Raw genomic sequence first — 17,735 nt, forward strand, 5'->3', positions numbered from 1 at the left:
CAGATAAAAGCCCTATAAAAACAAACAAGCAAACCAAAACCTTCCCACACTTTATTGGTTTAGGAAGATGATGCCCCATTCCATCTGAGATCTGAGACCTGCCCTGTGTCCATCCTGCCTGATGGCCCCTTCATTTTGCAAGCATCTCCCCTCAATTAAACTGGCTGGCTTTCCAGTCTTGGCAGGAACTCCATGTTTCCTTAAACTGGGTTTTGGGTACAAAGATTTGGTACAAGAGTTTGTACTAAGACATAATGTGTATGTGTCTATTTTAAAAAGCTCTAGCTAGGCTAGAGTACCTGTTTTGCCCTTATTACAGGTCTTTAGCTCTGAAGCTAACTATATATGAGGGTCAGGTCTTCATTCCTACTCCCAGTCTAAAAGCAGCAATTTTAAGTGCAATGCTAAGCACCTTTTAACTAAGTGCTGATACCTGATGCTTCCCCAAAGCAATAATGCTGCTCTAGGAAAAGATAAAGGGATCATAGAATTGAGGAAGGGCCCTTGGCAATGCGTTTGGTTAGCTTCCTCCTTGTACACAGGAAGTCAGTTGGCAGCGTGGGGATAGAGGAAAGTTTGGCCTCAGAAAGTCTTCTAATCCCTGAATTCTGCTTCTTCCACTCACTACCGTCATGACCTTGGATGAGGGAGTGAAAGGTGAAATTTATCTTCCTTTCCTTGTTGTGAAGTTTAAGTTCATGCGACTCTTAAAAGAATTAGAGTTGCAGCAGGAAAAGATTTCTTCAAAGGCCTCAGTTTCCTGTTCTGTAAATTAAGTTGAACAATGGAATCCTTAAGGTCCCTTTTAGCTCTAATTTAAATGATCTAAGGAAATTTAGACCGGAAAAAGTTTAAATGATTAGTTCAAGGTCGCAACTAAATAAGAAACCCTGCCAGAATTCAAATCCAAATCTCTTCATTCCAAATACAATGCGGTTCCCACACTTCTCTCCTGGAGCTTCTCCCTCTCCTTCCCCTCCGCCTCCCCGCACCCCATCTTAAAACTCTGTATTTTAATCCAACAAAGGTATGATTTGTAAATTGCGGGAATCTTCTGTTTCTCCCTTCCTCCCTTCTCTTTTCTCTCCCTGTCATCTTTCGCCTTCCTTCTTTTAAGATGGAAATAAAAAATTGCGTGCATAGCAGTTCACCCAAATCTTGACTGCTATGACACTCTTTTAAGGGGTTGCAGGCACTTAGCTAAAAAATCATAAGGGTATATTTTCTGTGCATTTCCCTTCTTCTCCGCCCCTTTTACCCCCACCCCCAACACCCTACACTATCTTCACCTCTGCAAAAAAAAAAAAAAAAATACAGCGGGAGCTGGATTCTCTTTCCTCTCAAATGTGCCAGCTCTGAGATCCCGCCTGATTTAAACCCTGGCGAGGCAGTGAGAAAGAACAGCACTTCTGCTGTTCATTGCACAGAGGTAGGGAGAAGCAGAAGAGAGGGAAGGGGAGGCCCCCAAATGAGGGAACGCCTGGAATGATGGGGACAGCCAACTGGGAGGCACTGTGGGTGAGCCGGGGGCGGAGCCGCCGGAGCTGAGGCTGAGCCGCGCGGGCTGTCAGACTCTCCCAGGACTGTGCGCGCTGCAGGTGGGCACTAAGAGGTGCCGCTGCCGCCGCCGCCGCCGCTGCGGAAGCTCCTGGTCTCCTCGGCTCGCTCCCAGAGCCTGCCGCAAGTCCATCCTAGCAGAATACTGGGAGATCGAAACCGGGAAAGTACAAAAAGAGAAAGAGATCTGCTGCCTAGGGACCTGCGAGCAGACCCACCTCTCTACTCTGCACTACTTTTTCCATTGAGGAAGGTTGAATTTAGTGGGAGGAAGCAGGCTCCAGGAGGCAACGGAGGAAGGAGCCTTCTGAACTCAGGTGAGGCATTTCTGCCCCCCATGCTGACCTCCTGGTTCCTAGTTCTAGTCCAGGGCTTGCTAGGCTGGGACACAAGCTGAGCTGGAGGGACCCCCCCTCCCACGCCTGTCCTTGGCTTGAGGTCAATGGGGAAAGGGTGATGGACCAGGGCTAAAGGCGCTGAGTCTGGCTGCCACTTAGCCAGCTCCCGGGAGCAGAATGCTCCGGACTCCCGGGCGTCCCTGTGGAGGCAAGGGACAGAAATAGAGGTGCTGTTTAAGGTGGCAGGGGATTTTTTTTTTTTTTAAGGTGGACAGGCTCCTCTCTTTGCAAGCCTTTATAGACAGCCGCAGCATGTAGCCTCAGCATGGCTGGCTCCTCCATGGCCAAGAGGATGTGCGCCGGTGAACAGCGAAAGTGTAGAAATATTTAATCTCCCCAAAGGAGGAGCCTTTGAAGGTCCTGTGTTTCGACTTGGCAACTTCTCCTCCCGGTATTTCACACCCTCCTTTCTGGTTGCTTCTGCGTTTTGTTTTTAATTTGAATTATGACTTATGCTGATTTGCAAACACTTGAAGTGGCTTAGCTTGCAAGCTCGCTCTTCCCTGCCTTATCCCTTCTCTTCCTGCAGTTTCAACGCCTCCCCATAGAGTTCAGCGGGGCTCTGGGGAGTCGGCTATCATGCAGCCGTCATGTAGTTTGTATGTTAGAGGAAAGGTACCATACTTCTTGGCCGCCTGGAGCTGCGCCGCAGGGAGGGGTGCGTTGGGAATGTAGGCGAGCGCCCCTTGTAGCCTAAATTGGATGTCAATGGAACAGAATCTCAGATTCCAGACCTTGTTGGGCTGGGAGCTTGGCAAGATTGGGATGGAAGTATGGCGCGGGGTGAAGGGGGGCGAACCTTGTTACGTTTTTAATTTTTTTTAAAGCTTGGTATGAGGTATAGGAAGAGGAGGGATTCTAGTCCTACATCTGAACGTTTTCTTTCCCTTAGCCGTTCAGTTCTTGCCTAAAGGTAGTACTAGTTATCCACCTTGAGCATCCAAGCTCAGGATATGTGGGAGAGTTGCGCTCCCGCATGTGCGTGTGCCTGTGTGCGTGTGTGTGTGTGTGTGTGTGTGTTTTCTTGGGAAAATGAAGGCACAGGGAACCCATTCGTTCTCTCTGCTGGGATCTCTAGGACTCTGCCACTCATCGCAGCGTGTGGCCATCATCTTGTCATTCCTAGAAGCTCCAGCTCTGAATCTTCTCTTATCTTTTTTTCTCTTCTATTTTTCCTTAAGCATAAGCATTATCCTGGTTAAAAATAAATTGGTAGGAGGCGGGGAAGGGGAATGGGGGAGGAGAACCAAGGGATTTTTTTTTTAAAGATAAGACGATCTTATTCTTTAAGATAAGGTTTAACTCCCCTATAGTTAACGTTGAAATGGCCAGTGATGCAGGTTTGTGAAATACATCTTCCCACCCTCTCTCCCCCCAAACGAATAGCAATATGTATTTAAGAAGCCCAGAGGGGACCGGGTAGGGGGGCGCTGTTCCTTTCTCAGAATTAAGATCTTTCCCTTGCTTTGGGACTTGCTTTCTCCCGAAGAAGAACCCAGTGGTTGCCCTGCAGCTAAGGGACTGAGGTAGTCGTGTTGCCTAAGTTAATGGATTCCTTGATGGAAGGAATATGCTGCTGAGCCATACCTTTTCCCTCGCCTGGGCACTTAACCTTCAGCAGTTCGAGCAGAAATAAGTAGGTAGAGGAAAACAGGAGTAAAAACGAAACCCTCAAGGGTGCATAAGGCTGATCTAGTTGCTTTCACTCATATCACACCTAAGTCAGAGCTAGAAATTCTGCATGTGCCGATTAATAAGGAAAGATTTGAGTTTCGTTTAAAGTTAGGGAGTGGATCTGCAAATCTATGTGCTGGGGAGGGGGTGGGGAGAGAGGACTGATTGGTTGTATGAGCCAAAGCCCTCACTAGCTGCAGTCGCAGCCACCGCAGCAGCAGCACTCAGCAGCCAGTCGCCCCTTCTGAAATTCCCCTAGCTCAGAGGGACAACATTACTACCAACCTCATCTTTTAATTTTGGAGAACTGGAAAAGCTTTTTGTAAGCTTGCCAGGCTACTTTCAGGCTGGTGACCTTTCTGCACCGGCTGATGGTGATAAGGAGGTGATTTTGGAGTGGGCATTCCAAGCAGCTAAAACATGAACCTGGAGGATTTATTAGATTAGGTTGGAGGATGAGAAACTGTGATTTGTAATGAACACCGAAGGTTTCTGTGTAAAACGGCAAAGCTCAATAATCTTCAAGATGTGATCCTTCTATGCTTCCAGGCTTTCTATTTGTCACTTTCTTTTTATGAAATCAGGTGTTTGAGTAATGGATTAACATTGAGTAGGGCTGGTTGACAGCTCACATGTAATACACTTTGAAGTGCATTGGATTAGGAAAGAACCAAACCTTATTATTGCAGCCAGAGGAGGATGGAATCTACATAAAAAATACAAGTGGAAACAACTCTAACTCCAAATCAAATTTTGCTTTAAATCTGAATTCTATTTGATCAAAAGCAAGCAGTCTGGGAGAACTGTTAATGAATGAGGGTGAAGTGGGGTGTAGTGATTATTAAATTTTCCTTGATAGGCTTTGTAAGAATTCCAATCAGGCCTCTTAATACCCAAATCTGGAATTTCACTGGGGTGAGAGTGGGGAGGGGAGAAGGATTGGGGATTGTATATTTCACAATGCACACAAATGAAACTCAGAAAAGTTCAGGCCTGAATTGATGCTGTGACCATACTCTCCACTCTCCAATCTGGATCTAACAATTTTTTAGACTCAAAGTAAAACCAAGTGCAGAAGTCCCTCTAATATAACATTGGTTTCCACGCAACATACTTCAGATGGATCTCTTAGAATATGTACTACATTTTTTTCATTCTGACTTGATATGATTTTTTCAATGGGAAAAGAAATGTCTACTCCTTACACCTAGGGTTGACAAGATGTGATGATGCCTATGGGAAAAGATTATTAAAGAAATAATTTTAAACAAACAATTAATAGGCCTTTTCAATTCCAATAGTGCACAGATGCTCATTACTGATTTATTGCTATATAAGGCACTTAATGTGTACTCAAATGTTATACCTGGAAGGCATTTTAAGAGATCATCTAGTCCAACTTTCCCTCATTTTACAACTAAACAATCTGACACTAAGAGAAATAAAATGACTTCTTAAAAGTTGGATACTAATAAGCATAGAAAATATGTCTGAGACTCACGTTTTCAGTTTTCAAAACTCAATATTTCCCTTCCACACCTCCACCCTAGGGCACCATCCTCTGTGGGGATGGGATTGGAATTTGGACCACACAGATAATTTCTTGAATATAGTTGTGTTTTCTCTTAAAGTGAGGGGAAGGAGCAGTAAAAAGCCAAACCATAGTAGAACAATGTGGTATTTAAAAGTGGTTAGGAAGTGAGTAGTGGGGTGAAAAGAGTTAAGGAAGTAGGTGTCTAGCTTTACTGAATCGCAGTCACAGAATTCAATCACTGGGTTCCCTTATCTGGAAGAATGATGATAATAATAATAATATTAAATCTACAACAGTGCTAATGTGAGAAATAATGCTTACACAATTATCTGATATTAAAAAGAAAGAAATATACACATGTATACACATCCACACATGTACCACAAAGAAACCTTATCTGACAAAGAAATAGTTAACAGAGAATAGAAAAATAGATTAGTGAGAAAATGGTTTTCCAATGGAGAGCTTATAAAGAGGCTAGAGATGAAAAAAGTATTGAACTGAAGTCTTGGCAGTAAAGATGGAGAATTATGGGCAGATCTCAAAAACAGAGTGAAATGATTTGTTATTGTGTGATGAAATAGGAAAGCAGAGTAAGATAGAAATCAGAGATGATCAACAAATTTCAAGGGTGGAATATAGGTTTAATTTTAGGTTTTAAGTTTAGGCTTTAGGTTTAATGCTAGTAAATAGAAGGTAAAAACATTTATCTGAGAGTACTTAGCTCATGTTGACATGTCCATGATGAGATGTCTTTAAAGAGGAACATAAATGATGAACCCGACTTGTAAATTATAGGACTGGTTATCATGTAATCCAAAGGTAATTTAAAGGAGAGTATCCTGATGGAGTTTCTGGAAATGTAAAAGAAATTTGATGTAAAGGGACAATATCTTGGAAGCCTCATCATGGTGAAGGGAGTAATTAAGTAGGTTAAGGGCTGTAGATGAGTGGATTGTAGATGTTATTAAATCGGCTTTAACATAATAAGTATTGGTTTGGGGGGGGAGGGATTTCAGCCTGGTGAAAGGCATAGAAGTCAGAGAAAATAAATTCATAGGTGAAGTATTTGTCTTGGGAATGTTGAGATAAAGGAAGAGATTATTTAAAATCTTCTAAAACAAGTAGTAGTGTTGATAAATAGACTGCTAAATTTATACTTCCAATCCTCACCTTTCTTCTGCATTTTTAACTGTTGGCAGCACATTACCGTTTGCACACCTCACATCTACCTCATGCTCACCATGTCTAAAACCAAACTCATCCTTCCCAAAGCCCCAGATGAGATCTTTCATATTCCCCCATTTCTGTTGGTGATGCCAGTCATTCAGGTTTGAAATGACCCTATATATTCATGCATCTGTCTCTTCTTTTCCATTTCTAGTTTAGGGTATTATTATTTCAGATTAAGACTACAGTAGTCACTTTCTAAACTGTTTTATTTTTCCTGGTTCCTCTCCTCTAATCCAATCTATTCTTCACATGGTTACCAGATTAAGCTTCTTAAAATCTGGACTCCTTATCATTGAAGCCAGAGCCCTCTACAATCTAATTTCAATATACCTTTCCAACCTTATCTCTCATTGTCCCATAACACATACCCAATATTCCAGTCAATCTGGACTGTTCAGTGTTTCCTGAACATACTCTGTACTGTCCTACCTCTGCTTATCCAATTCTTCCATTGGGATAGCATCTTAATCCTCCCTACATCTTCAAGGCCCAAATCAAGACCACCTATGACCTGAGGCCTTCTGGATCCCTTCAGCCACAAGTGATGCCTCCCTCCTTTGAATTCCTATAGTTCTTTTCCTTGTTTAACTCCATGTTCAACTCCAAATGAACCACATTTGGAGAATTTTATAGTTATTTGTGTTGTATAATTACTTGTTTGCATATATCATCTCTTATTAAATTGTAAGCTCCCTGAGGGGATGTGTCTTAGATATCTTTTCATATGCTACCAGCACAACGTTTTGCACTTAATAGGGTGGTTTTTGTTTAGTTGTATCTGACTTTTCATGCTCCATGGATCATACTGTCCATGGTGTTTTCTTGGCAAAGATGCTGGAGTAGTTTGCCGTTTCTTCTCCAGCGGATTAAGGCAAACAGAGGTTAGGTGACTTGTCCAGGATCATACTGCTAGTAAGTGTCTGAGGCCAGTTTTGAACTCTGGTCTTCCGGACTCCAGGGCCGATGATCTATCCTTTGAGTCATCTAGCTGCCACAATAGGTACTCACTAAATTTTTTTTCCAGATCATTATACTAATAATTTCAAAATTATGCTAATTAAGTAGGCCACATTTGGTCAGTAAAATTTCTCTGATAAATGTGAGAATGGTTATGCTCCTTTTCATTCATTCACTCAATAATTCATTCATAAATTCAATATATGCATTTATTCACCATTTATTGAGCACATATGCAAACTACTAACAACAAAAAATAGTCCTTTCTCTCATGGAGCTTACATTATTTTTGAGGTGGGGAAATTGCATTTACATAGATAAGTGAACACAATAATATATATATATATGAATATATCCACATATGAAGGTTCATTTACATGTATGTATATATACAAAGTTAGTTAAAGTAGTTTCATGGAGAGGAGATACTAGTAACTGACTGTCAATATAAACTTCTCATGGGAAGGCTGTGCAAGCTTTGAAAAACACTAGGGATTCAGGTTTATTGTTTTTGTTTTTGATAATTCATGAACTGCTTCATATCCTACTCTTTTCTGATACATTTTCTTGAAGGGAATTACTTGAATAATTCTTGACGTTTTTTTCCCAGTGGAAATGTCTGTATGTATGTATGATAGGGAAAATGAAGCCGAGTTTTCAATAGCACAATTAAATGGTGATGTTAATTCAGATAATGGTAAGTAGTGTGAGTACAAACAGTTGCTTACCAGAGAAACAGTTAATTATACTTGAAGGTTACAAAGCCTGTAGAAATATTCATTCTGTCTAGAAATATTACATGAGATAACTCTTCTTTTCAGTGTTCTTGGGCTCAGTTGCTCTAGAATACTCATTAGTAAGCTTGTCATCCTGACCACTGTAAAAGCCCCTTGATTTTGAATGTAAGCTCATGTGTGGGTAAAGAATTCACTTGGGTAGACGATACTCCTGCACTATCTAAATCGCTCTTATCTTTATAAAATATTGGTGCCTAAATTCCTTGAGAAATCATTTCCTGAAGGATTTTAAATTGGTTCTGTTATAATGAATCAATTCCTTTTTTATTAACAATGTAAAATCCAATCCATTCTTCACATCTACAATAAATGTATTGGTCAGAGTGAGAAACAAATTATCACTTAAAATGGCACTGGCTTCAACACTTCTGATATAAAAATGAATCCAATACAGCATAAGCCTGCATGCTTTCATAATTTAGAGAATAATTCACTTCATAGCCCTCTTCAAAGAGTTGGACTTGGAACAACGCTCAGGAAAGAATAAATAGAAGAAATGAGGACTGTTAAGGCATCATGATTTGAAAATATAATTCAATAAAGCAAACATTTATTAAGTGCTTACTGTGTGCTGAGAACTATGATAAGTTCCAGGGAAGATGAGATGAGAGAATCAGAGATTCAGAGCTAGAAGTGATCTTAGAGGTCATTTCATCCAGATCTCTCTTTTTACAGAGAAAGAAACTGAGGTCTATTGATATTAAGTAATTTGCCCAGAGTCATAAAGGTAGTATGTTGCAAAGCCAGAATTGGAAGTTGGATCCTTTAGTTCCAAATCTATTAGTCTTTCCACCACACTAAGTTGACTTCCTTTAACTGATGCGTTATCTCCACCATTATAGAACTTACCATCTAGTAGGGGGATATGGCAGAAACACAAACAGATATAATACATAATACTACATGCTAAGAGGATTACAGAGCCTAAAACCAAAATGACAACCAAGGAGAAAGGTTATTACCATCAAACAGCAATCAAGGAAAGCTTCATGGAACAAGTGGCATTTTATTTGGAATTTATAAGATAAATAGGAATCTAACAGATGAACAGGAATAAGGAGGACAGTCTAGGCATAAGAAACAGCATGCCAAAGAATGGACATGGAAAAGCAATCCAATTTGCCTAGAGTACAGGAAAGGGAGCTAAGAATGGAAAGTTGCAGAGGTGCCATATTACAGAAGGCCTTGAATGCTAAGCAAAAGAGCTCAATCTTTACTTGGTGGGCAATACAGACATAGTCATGATTTTGGAGCAGAGAAATAGCATGACTGGTGGCACAGTGGATAGAGTGTTGGGCCCAGAGTCAGGAAGACCTGAGTTCAAATCTGACCTCAAACATTTACTAGCCATGTGACCCTGGGAAAGTCACTAAAAGCTATTTGTGTCAGTGTCCTCATCTGTAAAATGAGTTGGAGAAGGACACGACAAACTACTCCAGTATCTTTGCCAAGATGTTTGACAGTGATGACAAAGAAAAAGATATAGTCGTAAGTGGATGTAATGACTTTCTGTGTTTGTCCTTCGTTGCTGAGGAAGACCATGCCATCAGAGAAATAATGACATGACTTGCACTTGACTTTGTTTTGAGTGAGGGAGGAATGTGCAGGTTACCAGCCTCACTTCTCCTCCAGAGTCATCTGAATCCAGGGGCCAGATATTCATCAGGATGCCTGGAGATGACCCAGGATGCACTGGAAGACCTTTGCTTATTCAAGTGCTTACCTAGAGTAATGGAAAGGCTAAGAGAAAGAGATATTTTGGGGGTGGTCTTTTTGTTTGCTTTAAAATTGGGGAAATCTGATCATTTTTGTAGATAAATCACAGGAGGCCAGTGGGTAGAAGAAATTGAAAATACACCATAGAGAAGGAAAAATTGCTTAAGCAAGATCACAGAGGAGATGAGAAGGAATGAAATCAAGGGTTCAAGTACATCTTAGTGAGGAGAAATAGTTTTTCCTCATGCCCCAAAGGAAAGAACAAATATTAACTGACAATGTGCAGTTTTATGGAATTGGAAAAGGGGTAGAGAAAATTCACTCCAGATGGTTCCTATACACTTAGTAAAGTGGGAAACTAAGTTATTTTCTGTGTTTGTGTGTGGGGTAAAGATGGGAGGCATTTGATGGCTTGAAGAGAGTAAAACATCTAGAACAGTTGCAATGGGGATTGTCAAGCAATTTTGAGGGCGCAAGTTGAGGTTATGAATTTTAAATTTAAAACAGCTAAAATCAACTTGATTTTGTGACTTGATCCATCAGCACTCAGCATCCCAGGAGCCAGTTAAACAAATATTACCAGGGATGATCTTTTGAAGGTTGGAAACATTAGGAAACTAAAGGAGAAAATCTATGGTAGTAGGTTTTGAAAGATTGGTGAGTGTCTGGTTGAAAGGTCAAGGTGCAGCAGGGAAGCCTGTGAAACCAGTTAAGGAAATTGACTGGGATAATAGGGATGAATCAAGGGGCTGGTAGTTTAGGGTTAGTGTATCAGATAAATAGAAGGCTATAAGGCTGCAGTTTTAGAGTTCATCTTTTTACAGGATTTTGTTTGAATTGAGGATGTGAAGAAGAAAGTTTCAGTTTTAGGTTTGGCTAAGTTCAACACATTTCTGTCAAAAGATTAGTGAATCTTCTTCCATTTTGTGATATTGTAGCACCATTGAGTTCACATACTATTGCTGCTATTAAAAACATATTACAGATTAACAATAGCTAGTATTTTTGGAAAACTGTACTCATCTGAGAGGGAGGTACTATTATTATCCCCATTTTACAGATGAAGAAACTGAGGCAGACAGAAGTTAAATGATTTGCCCAGGGTTTCACAGCTAGTAAGTGTCTGGGACAGAATTTGAACTTAGATCTTTCTGTTTCCAGGTCAGTGTTCTATCCATTGCATCTAAAATGACTTGGATAATGCAACAATAAATTATACTGTTAATGTGCACATATGATCTACTCATCGACTTTTCACTAACTCAAAAATTAAATTAGGATATCTTGTTTTATAAACTTATAGTTTATAATAACTATACTCATCTCTTAAATTCTCTCACTTGGCATCCTTCTGGCCTTCTAGCTTAGTCTTCTCAACATATAATTAGAAAATTTCTAATTTTACTTTTGTTATTATTGCTTGTTAAAATTCATAACAGCTGGCATTCATGTAGTATTTTAAACTTTGCAAAGCATTTTACACAGATTATCTCATTTGAGACTCACAACAACCCTGTTCAGTAGTTGCTGTTTTTCTTTCTAGCCTCATTTGACAGATAAGGAAATTTAGGTTCACACAGATGAGCATACAGTTTGTTGAGTTCAAGAGGTCAAATTCAAATGTAGGTCTTCTGGGATCCAAGTTCAATTGTCTATCTATTGTGCTATGCTGCCCCCTGCTAAAAATGGTTTAAACCAGGATTGTTTTCTAAAATCAATTTCTCTGTTTAAAACATACTCTTAATTTTGTTCTAGTTGCTTAAGAATATGACACATCCTTAATTTAAGTAACCTGGGTCCTATCTGAATTTAGATTTTCTCTTAATATCTTAATTTAGAAAATTTCTTTATTGCATTTGTAAAGTGAAAGGTTTGGATGGACTTTAAAGACACAATCCTTCAGCATCCCAGTATGGTCTCTTCAATTCATATATAGTGAGGACGCCATGAGTTTAAAAAAAAAACCAACCAATCACCCTATTTTCTTTTTAGTTCTTTTAATATTATAGACTTCAGTGAAATTTGAAATTCCCATCTTTACTGTTTAGATTTCACAATACAATATCAGTGAAAGGAGTATAGTCTAATTTTTATTTTCTTCTAGATGGCTGATCAGATTGACTGAATTGATAGAACTTGGTTAATACCTTGTATCTCTGTGCTAGCTTAGCACTTTTACTGCTTAGCAGTGTTATATGGCACCAACGTTCAAATTATTGCTCTTCTCTCCTCCCTTTCCCCATGGATTTGGATGGATTCAGAGAGGTTCTGGGTAATCTTTTCAAAGCATTGTGAGAGGATTTAGCTATGTGGCTCCCATTAAAGTCAATTGGAATTACATGGCTAAACCAGAGCCTATCTCTTAAAATACTTTCCCCTAGCCTACATTTGACATATGGGAGGGCTATGTTAGTTACATCTGACTAGCTTCAAAAGAGGGATAAAAGTCCAATAGGGTAAGTTGGAACGTGGCAAATACAGTAACTCAGTCCCATCTGATGAAGGTGGCAGGCAGGGTTTTAAAAAGCAGCTGCAAGTAATAGGCTTCTCCAAAATAATTGCTGATCACTTGCTAAATGAAAATAAATTGATTTTAAGCCTGATCAAAACCTTGGTTTTAGCAAGAATAATAATAATCATAATTAATAATATTATAGAGGCCTTTTTTAAAATTTCAAAGTATGTAATTGAAATCATTTCACTTGATCCTCAAACAACCCAGTAAGGAAGGGAGTAAAGTGCTATCTCCAGTTTCAGATAATAATAATAATATTAATAATATCCATATAATTCTTTATATTTGGCAAAGCACTTTACATATGTTATCTTCTTTGAATCTTAAAAACCACTGGATGAAGTTGAGGCTACACTATTTTTGTTCTCTTTTTACAGATGAGGAAACAGACTCAAAATTGACTTGTCTAAGATTACATGGCTAGTGATTACATGGGAAAGAAATTCAGACTTTTGACTCTAATTCCACTGCTCTTTCCATTACCAAAAATGTGGAGGGAGGGAGGGTGACAGAGACATGGAGAGAAACAAGGAGATAGGGCCAGATAGACAAGGAGAGAGAGAGAGAGAGAGAGAGAGAGAGAGAGAGAGAGAGAGAGAGAGAGAGAGAGAGAGAGAGAGAGAGAGAGAGAATTATAATTTTTAAAAATATTCTTAATTTTGTTCTAGTTGCCTAACAGTAAGTATGCTATGTCCACCATTTAAGCAACCTATGACCTATTTAAGAAAATAAATAATGAATATATGTGAAATAAATGCAGTCTTCCTCTTACTGCTTCCCAGTCTATTAAAACATACTCTGCCCTAACTACTGCCTAAGAATATGTTTTTCAAATTCAGAAAGCAACAATTAGATTTTTTTTAGGGTGATAAGGTGGCAAGGGGTTTAAGTGGAGAAGGGAGAAGAATAAACAAGCATTTATTAAGCACCTACTATGTTCCAGATACTGTGCTAATCACTTTACAAATATTATCTCAGTGGAAACATAAGACAAAATAATTTTTACCCATTCATTTTTGCAGTATCTTCTAGAGTTCAAATTGGAGGAAAAGACATGATGTTTTAAAGTTAAAAAAAACACATAAAGAACTAAATGGCTGTGTTAAAAGGAGTGATTATTTGGTTTATATGTAGATTTATTTTTTATTTCAGCCTCTTCTTATTAACCTGCTTACCAACTGTGGTCTTCGCAAAAATGGTATCCTCTCCCAGAGCTGGAAAAACTGGTTTTTGTTCTCAAAAGCATCTCTTCCCTCAAGGTTGAATAATATTGCTGTTGTAAAGTTAGGCTGAAGGCAGCTAGGTGACCTGGAGTCAGGAATACTCATCTTCCTGAGTTCAAAATTGGCCTCAGACACTTACCAGCTGTGTGACCCTGGGACAGTCACTTAACCCTGTTTGCCTCAGTTCCTCATCTGTAAAATGAGCTGGAGAAGGAAATGTCAAACCACTCCAGTATCTTTGCTGAAAAAACCCCAAATGGGGTCATGAAGAGTCAGACACGACTCAACAGCAAGAAGAGTTAGGTTGAATTCACATCTAACTAGACTGTCTGCTCCAGATTTATAATCCAACCCTGTACATTAGCAATCCTATTAATGTTGATGACAGCTAGCCCTGAGTTTCAATGATATGTGAAACCATTTTATTTTCCTTCCAGTTTATTTTGGAGGGCTGACATATTCTGAACATCAAAATAAAGAAATAAATAAAATAGGACTTTAAGACTGGAAGACTAACATCTAGCTATCAGCAAAAACACATTTTTTGAGGTCAGAATTCAGGTTTTCTTTCCTTCCCCTCTTCATCAGCCTTCCCCCAATTCTGGCAAAAAGTTTTAATTTCATATTTCAAAAATGAAGATAATGTCCTATACAACTTTGAAAGTTAGAAGCAGAGTGTAGAGGTGAATCTAGGTTTCCTAACTCCTAGAGCAGTTCAATGTTCATTCCACTCTACTAGGCTGTCCCTCAGTTTGTACTCCATCCAAAAGCTGGGGAAGATCATGTCATGGCCCCTATGTATTTAGAAGGCTTGAATTTTATCAACTGCATTCACATGAGGGAGGAAACGGTTTCAATTATGCCCCTTAGACACAGATTGAGCAATGTTGCTGACACATTCTTCCCTTTTTATTAGCCTCTGATTTTTTTATTTTTAAATTTTTAGACTTTACATTCCCCCAAGAAAAAAATGTTTGCACATACCATAATTGTGAGAGTTGGGCACTACTTTTCTGAACATAATGCAAAAGGAAAATATGTGTCAAGTTGTACTTCCATTATAAAGAAGTAACTGATACTCAACATTTTCTTTTCCTTCAGACCTTTTCTTTTGGTAAAAAAAAAAAAAGAAATAGACTTACATGATGGTTCTAGGAGCAGAAGGACTTATGTATATGAAGCAGTGGGAGGAAGAGAGTTTCTTCCTCCTTTTTGGAGGGTGGTGGTGGAGGGCCAACCATAGGCAAAATTTTGAAACTGGAAAATATTTTTCATTGGCACTCTCTCTCCTTCCTTTTTAAAGTTGTCTCACCCTTAGATGCTCTCCTGCCTCAATAACTAGGCTTGTTCTTACTTGCCAAAGTATCTATCCTATGCTATGGAATTATATACCTGACCCTCCACTATACCATCAAAGCTCATATTTCGTCAGTGTATTGGTTTCAAGTAGGCATTAGAAGGAAAATCATTTGCCTTAACACATTGACATCAAGATTCAAATAATTAATAGTTTCATAATCTTTCTGTATGATCTAGTATGTGCAAGACAACTAGTTAAAAGACTAAAAGTCTGTGCCAACTCAAATGAACCTCTAGTTATTAGAATTATCAGTAGAATAACAATGTAAAAAGTTAGAGAATTCAGTGAGGGTGGGATAAGATATTTAGGGTTTAGTCATCAGAGAAGCAATCTTGTAAATAAGATGATCTTCTGTATCTTCAACTGGCCTCACATCCTTTCATTTTTGAAGCCACATATGCTATAAGTTTTTTTTTTTTTTAATGACAATAATGGGATCTCTAATGATGGAGGTCAGTCAAGGACAGTATCACCCAGTATACATATATATGGATTGTATATGGACAGTATACATATAAATGGATTGTAAGTAAGGTTACCAGCGTGACCATTCCTAAAGTTTGTTTGCTCTTAGTATGTGATGATAGGCCTTTAATAACATAAACTCCTAAGAACCTTTTCACTAATGCCCATACCTGAATGTTATAAGCAGCATGATGTGAACAGTTAAATTCATTTATCAGCATTTTCCAATTCCAAATCAATTAAGTTGATCTTTGAAAATACTAATAAAAACAACACTGGTTAAGTGTGGATATTTTGATTTTAGAAGGGAATATGGAAGCTTTATTTTTTTAACTTTAAAAGTAACTTTTTGGTTTCTGGAGAGGTTGTAGGGCCCAGTGCTTCAAAACAACTAATCTAAATATTATCCGAGTGTAACTGTGTAGCATCCTATAATTATGGAATAAGTCTTTGGATCATAGATTTAAAGTTGTGAAGACTCTTAGGGATCATCTTATCCAATCCCCTAATTTTATAAATGAGGATAATCATGGGAAAGATCCATGAATCCAATCCATATTTATCTAATTAATGGATATATTTTTTCAATGTTAGGTTCTTAGTCTTTAGAACATAATGAAACTGTAACTTTACTTTTGAATGAAGATCAATTTTACACAATGAAACTAAATTTTTTTGCTTAATTGTTACAAATGTAAATATTTAAAAGTCAGGCTATATGTATAGCTTAGTATTTGGTGTTCTCATGATGAGAATTTAAATTCAATATGCATATGATGCATTATCAATATATTAATTTGTGTTTGGCAAGAACCTATACTATTATATAACTGGACTTTGTTGATTGAACGTTTTTTACTCATACTTTGAAATAGAGCTATACTCTCATGCAAAGCGACATCTTTTAACAGTTGCGTAAGCAGACTACATTGCAATATAGAGTATGATATAATGCAAAAAGAGCTGTATCTAATTGAATTTTATTAGGAGCTAAGTGACAATAGTATAATCAGTCCATTTTGGAATCTGGAAAGTGGTTAAAATCACTAATAGAGAGGCAAGAAGAGAGCAAAGAACAGAACCTTGGGGAATATCTAGATTAAAGCATAAAGGAGGAAGAGGAAAGTGGAGGATGGCTTTCAGAAAGATAGGAGGAAAATCATGAGAATGATGTATCAGAAATTAAGTGAGGAGACAGTTGCAAGACTGAAGGGGTGGCTGGGAAAGATACGTTTGGAAACAACTAATTAAAGCAAAAAGCATGTGTATAACTTTTTTAAAAAAGAAGTGGTCTCACAACAATCTTGTGAGGTAAATTAGATATGGTAGTACTGATCTATTTTTATAGATGAGGAAATAGAGGTTAAGTGAACTGTCCAAGGTCACAAACATTATTAATGACAAAGGTGAAATTGGAGCCTACCTTTCCTGATTCTTTCTTCAGTGTTCTTTGTTTTATGTCTCCTTGAAAACGTCCACATACTTTGAAATTGGTCTGTTAATGACACCAGTGTGCAGTTTCTATAACTTGTATAAGCATAATTTAATGAACACATTAAAACTTATTTGTGAAATTTTTAGCTTCTTTAAAATTTGTCTGTGAGTTAGAAGAATTAGTTCATTTATTTTACTTAACTAAAGTTAGAGACGGTAATCCTAATGGGGTCTATTCTATTTTCTATCTACTTCAAGGATTCATTGATTTCTTCCGTGTGGATACTTCTAATGGACAGAGATCATAATCCCTCTCTATGTTAGTGGATGCTTTCTAAGAGTTGCTATGGTTGGAAAATCCATCAACCTGTGCCCTACTCAGGAATGAGCCTCTCTGAATTTAGCAATGTTATTTCTCAAAAAGTAAATCAATATTCTGGACAAAGGCCCCTATTCAAAGACTTCCCAGCTTGGATAGAAATAACCTTCAAGAATCCAAGGTCATTTTCTTGTCATAGTGAGGCAGCACAGTAGGGCTACACTGTAGTTTCCTACCTCCAAATGGACCAATATCTTCACGTGTATCTATAAAAGATAGGAACATGGTTATGCGTATGTATGTGTCAACATTTTTACTTTGTCTATATTGACAAAGTATCTGTCAATGTTGGAAACAAATGTTTTAAAATTTATGGCATTAGCATTACATAATTGTACCTAATGCATTGTTTAGCTTCTCTGATAAGCTAAAAATGAAAAGATGTAAACTGTACTCTTTGTCTAAAAAACCCTGCATCCATGTAATCTATGAGAAGAAAATTCATTATTACTTGGACAAACCACAGATTGTTTCTGTCATACCTCTAGCCTAA

At 38.2% G+C, this 17,735-nt stretch overlaps 1 protein-coding gene across 1 annotated transcript in view; it reads left to right on the plus strand.

Moving 5' to 3' along the window:
- The first annotated feature begins 1,610 nt into the window (after positions 1 to 1,610).
- Positions 1,611 to 17,735, plus strand: part of EPB41L3 (erythrocyte membrane protein band 4.1 like 3) — a 357,632-nt gene continuing 341,507 nt past the window's right edge. Inside the window, exon 1 of the mRNA XM_072604292.1 lies at positions 1,611 to 1,874. The gene's annotated coding sequence lies outside the window, so the exon portion shown is untranslated. The remainder of the gene's footprint in view (positions 1,875 to 17,735) is intronic.

This window comes from Notamacropus eugenii, chromosome 4 (genome assembly GCF_028372415.1).
Source record: "Notamacropus eugenii isolate mMacEug1 chromosome 4, mMacEug1.pri_v2, whole genome shotgun sequence".
Taxonomy (NCBI): Eukaryota; Metazoa; Chordata; class Mammalia; order Diprotodontia; family Macropodidae; genus Notamacropus; species Notamacropus eugenii.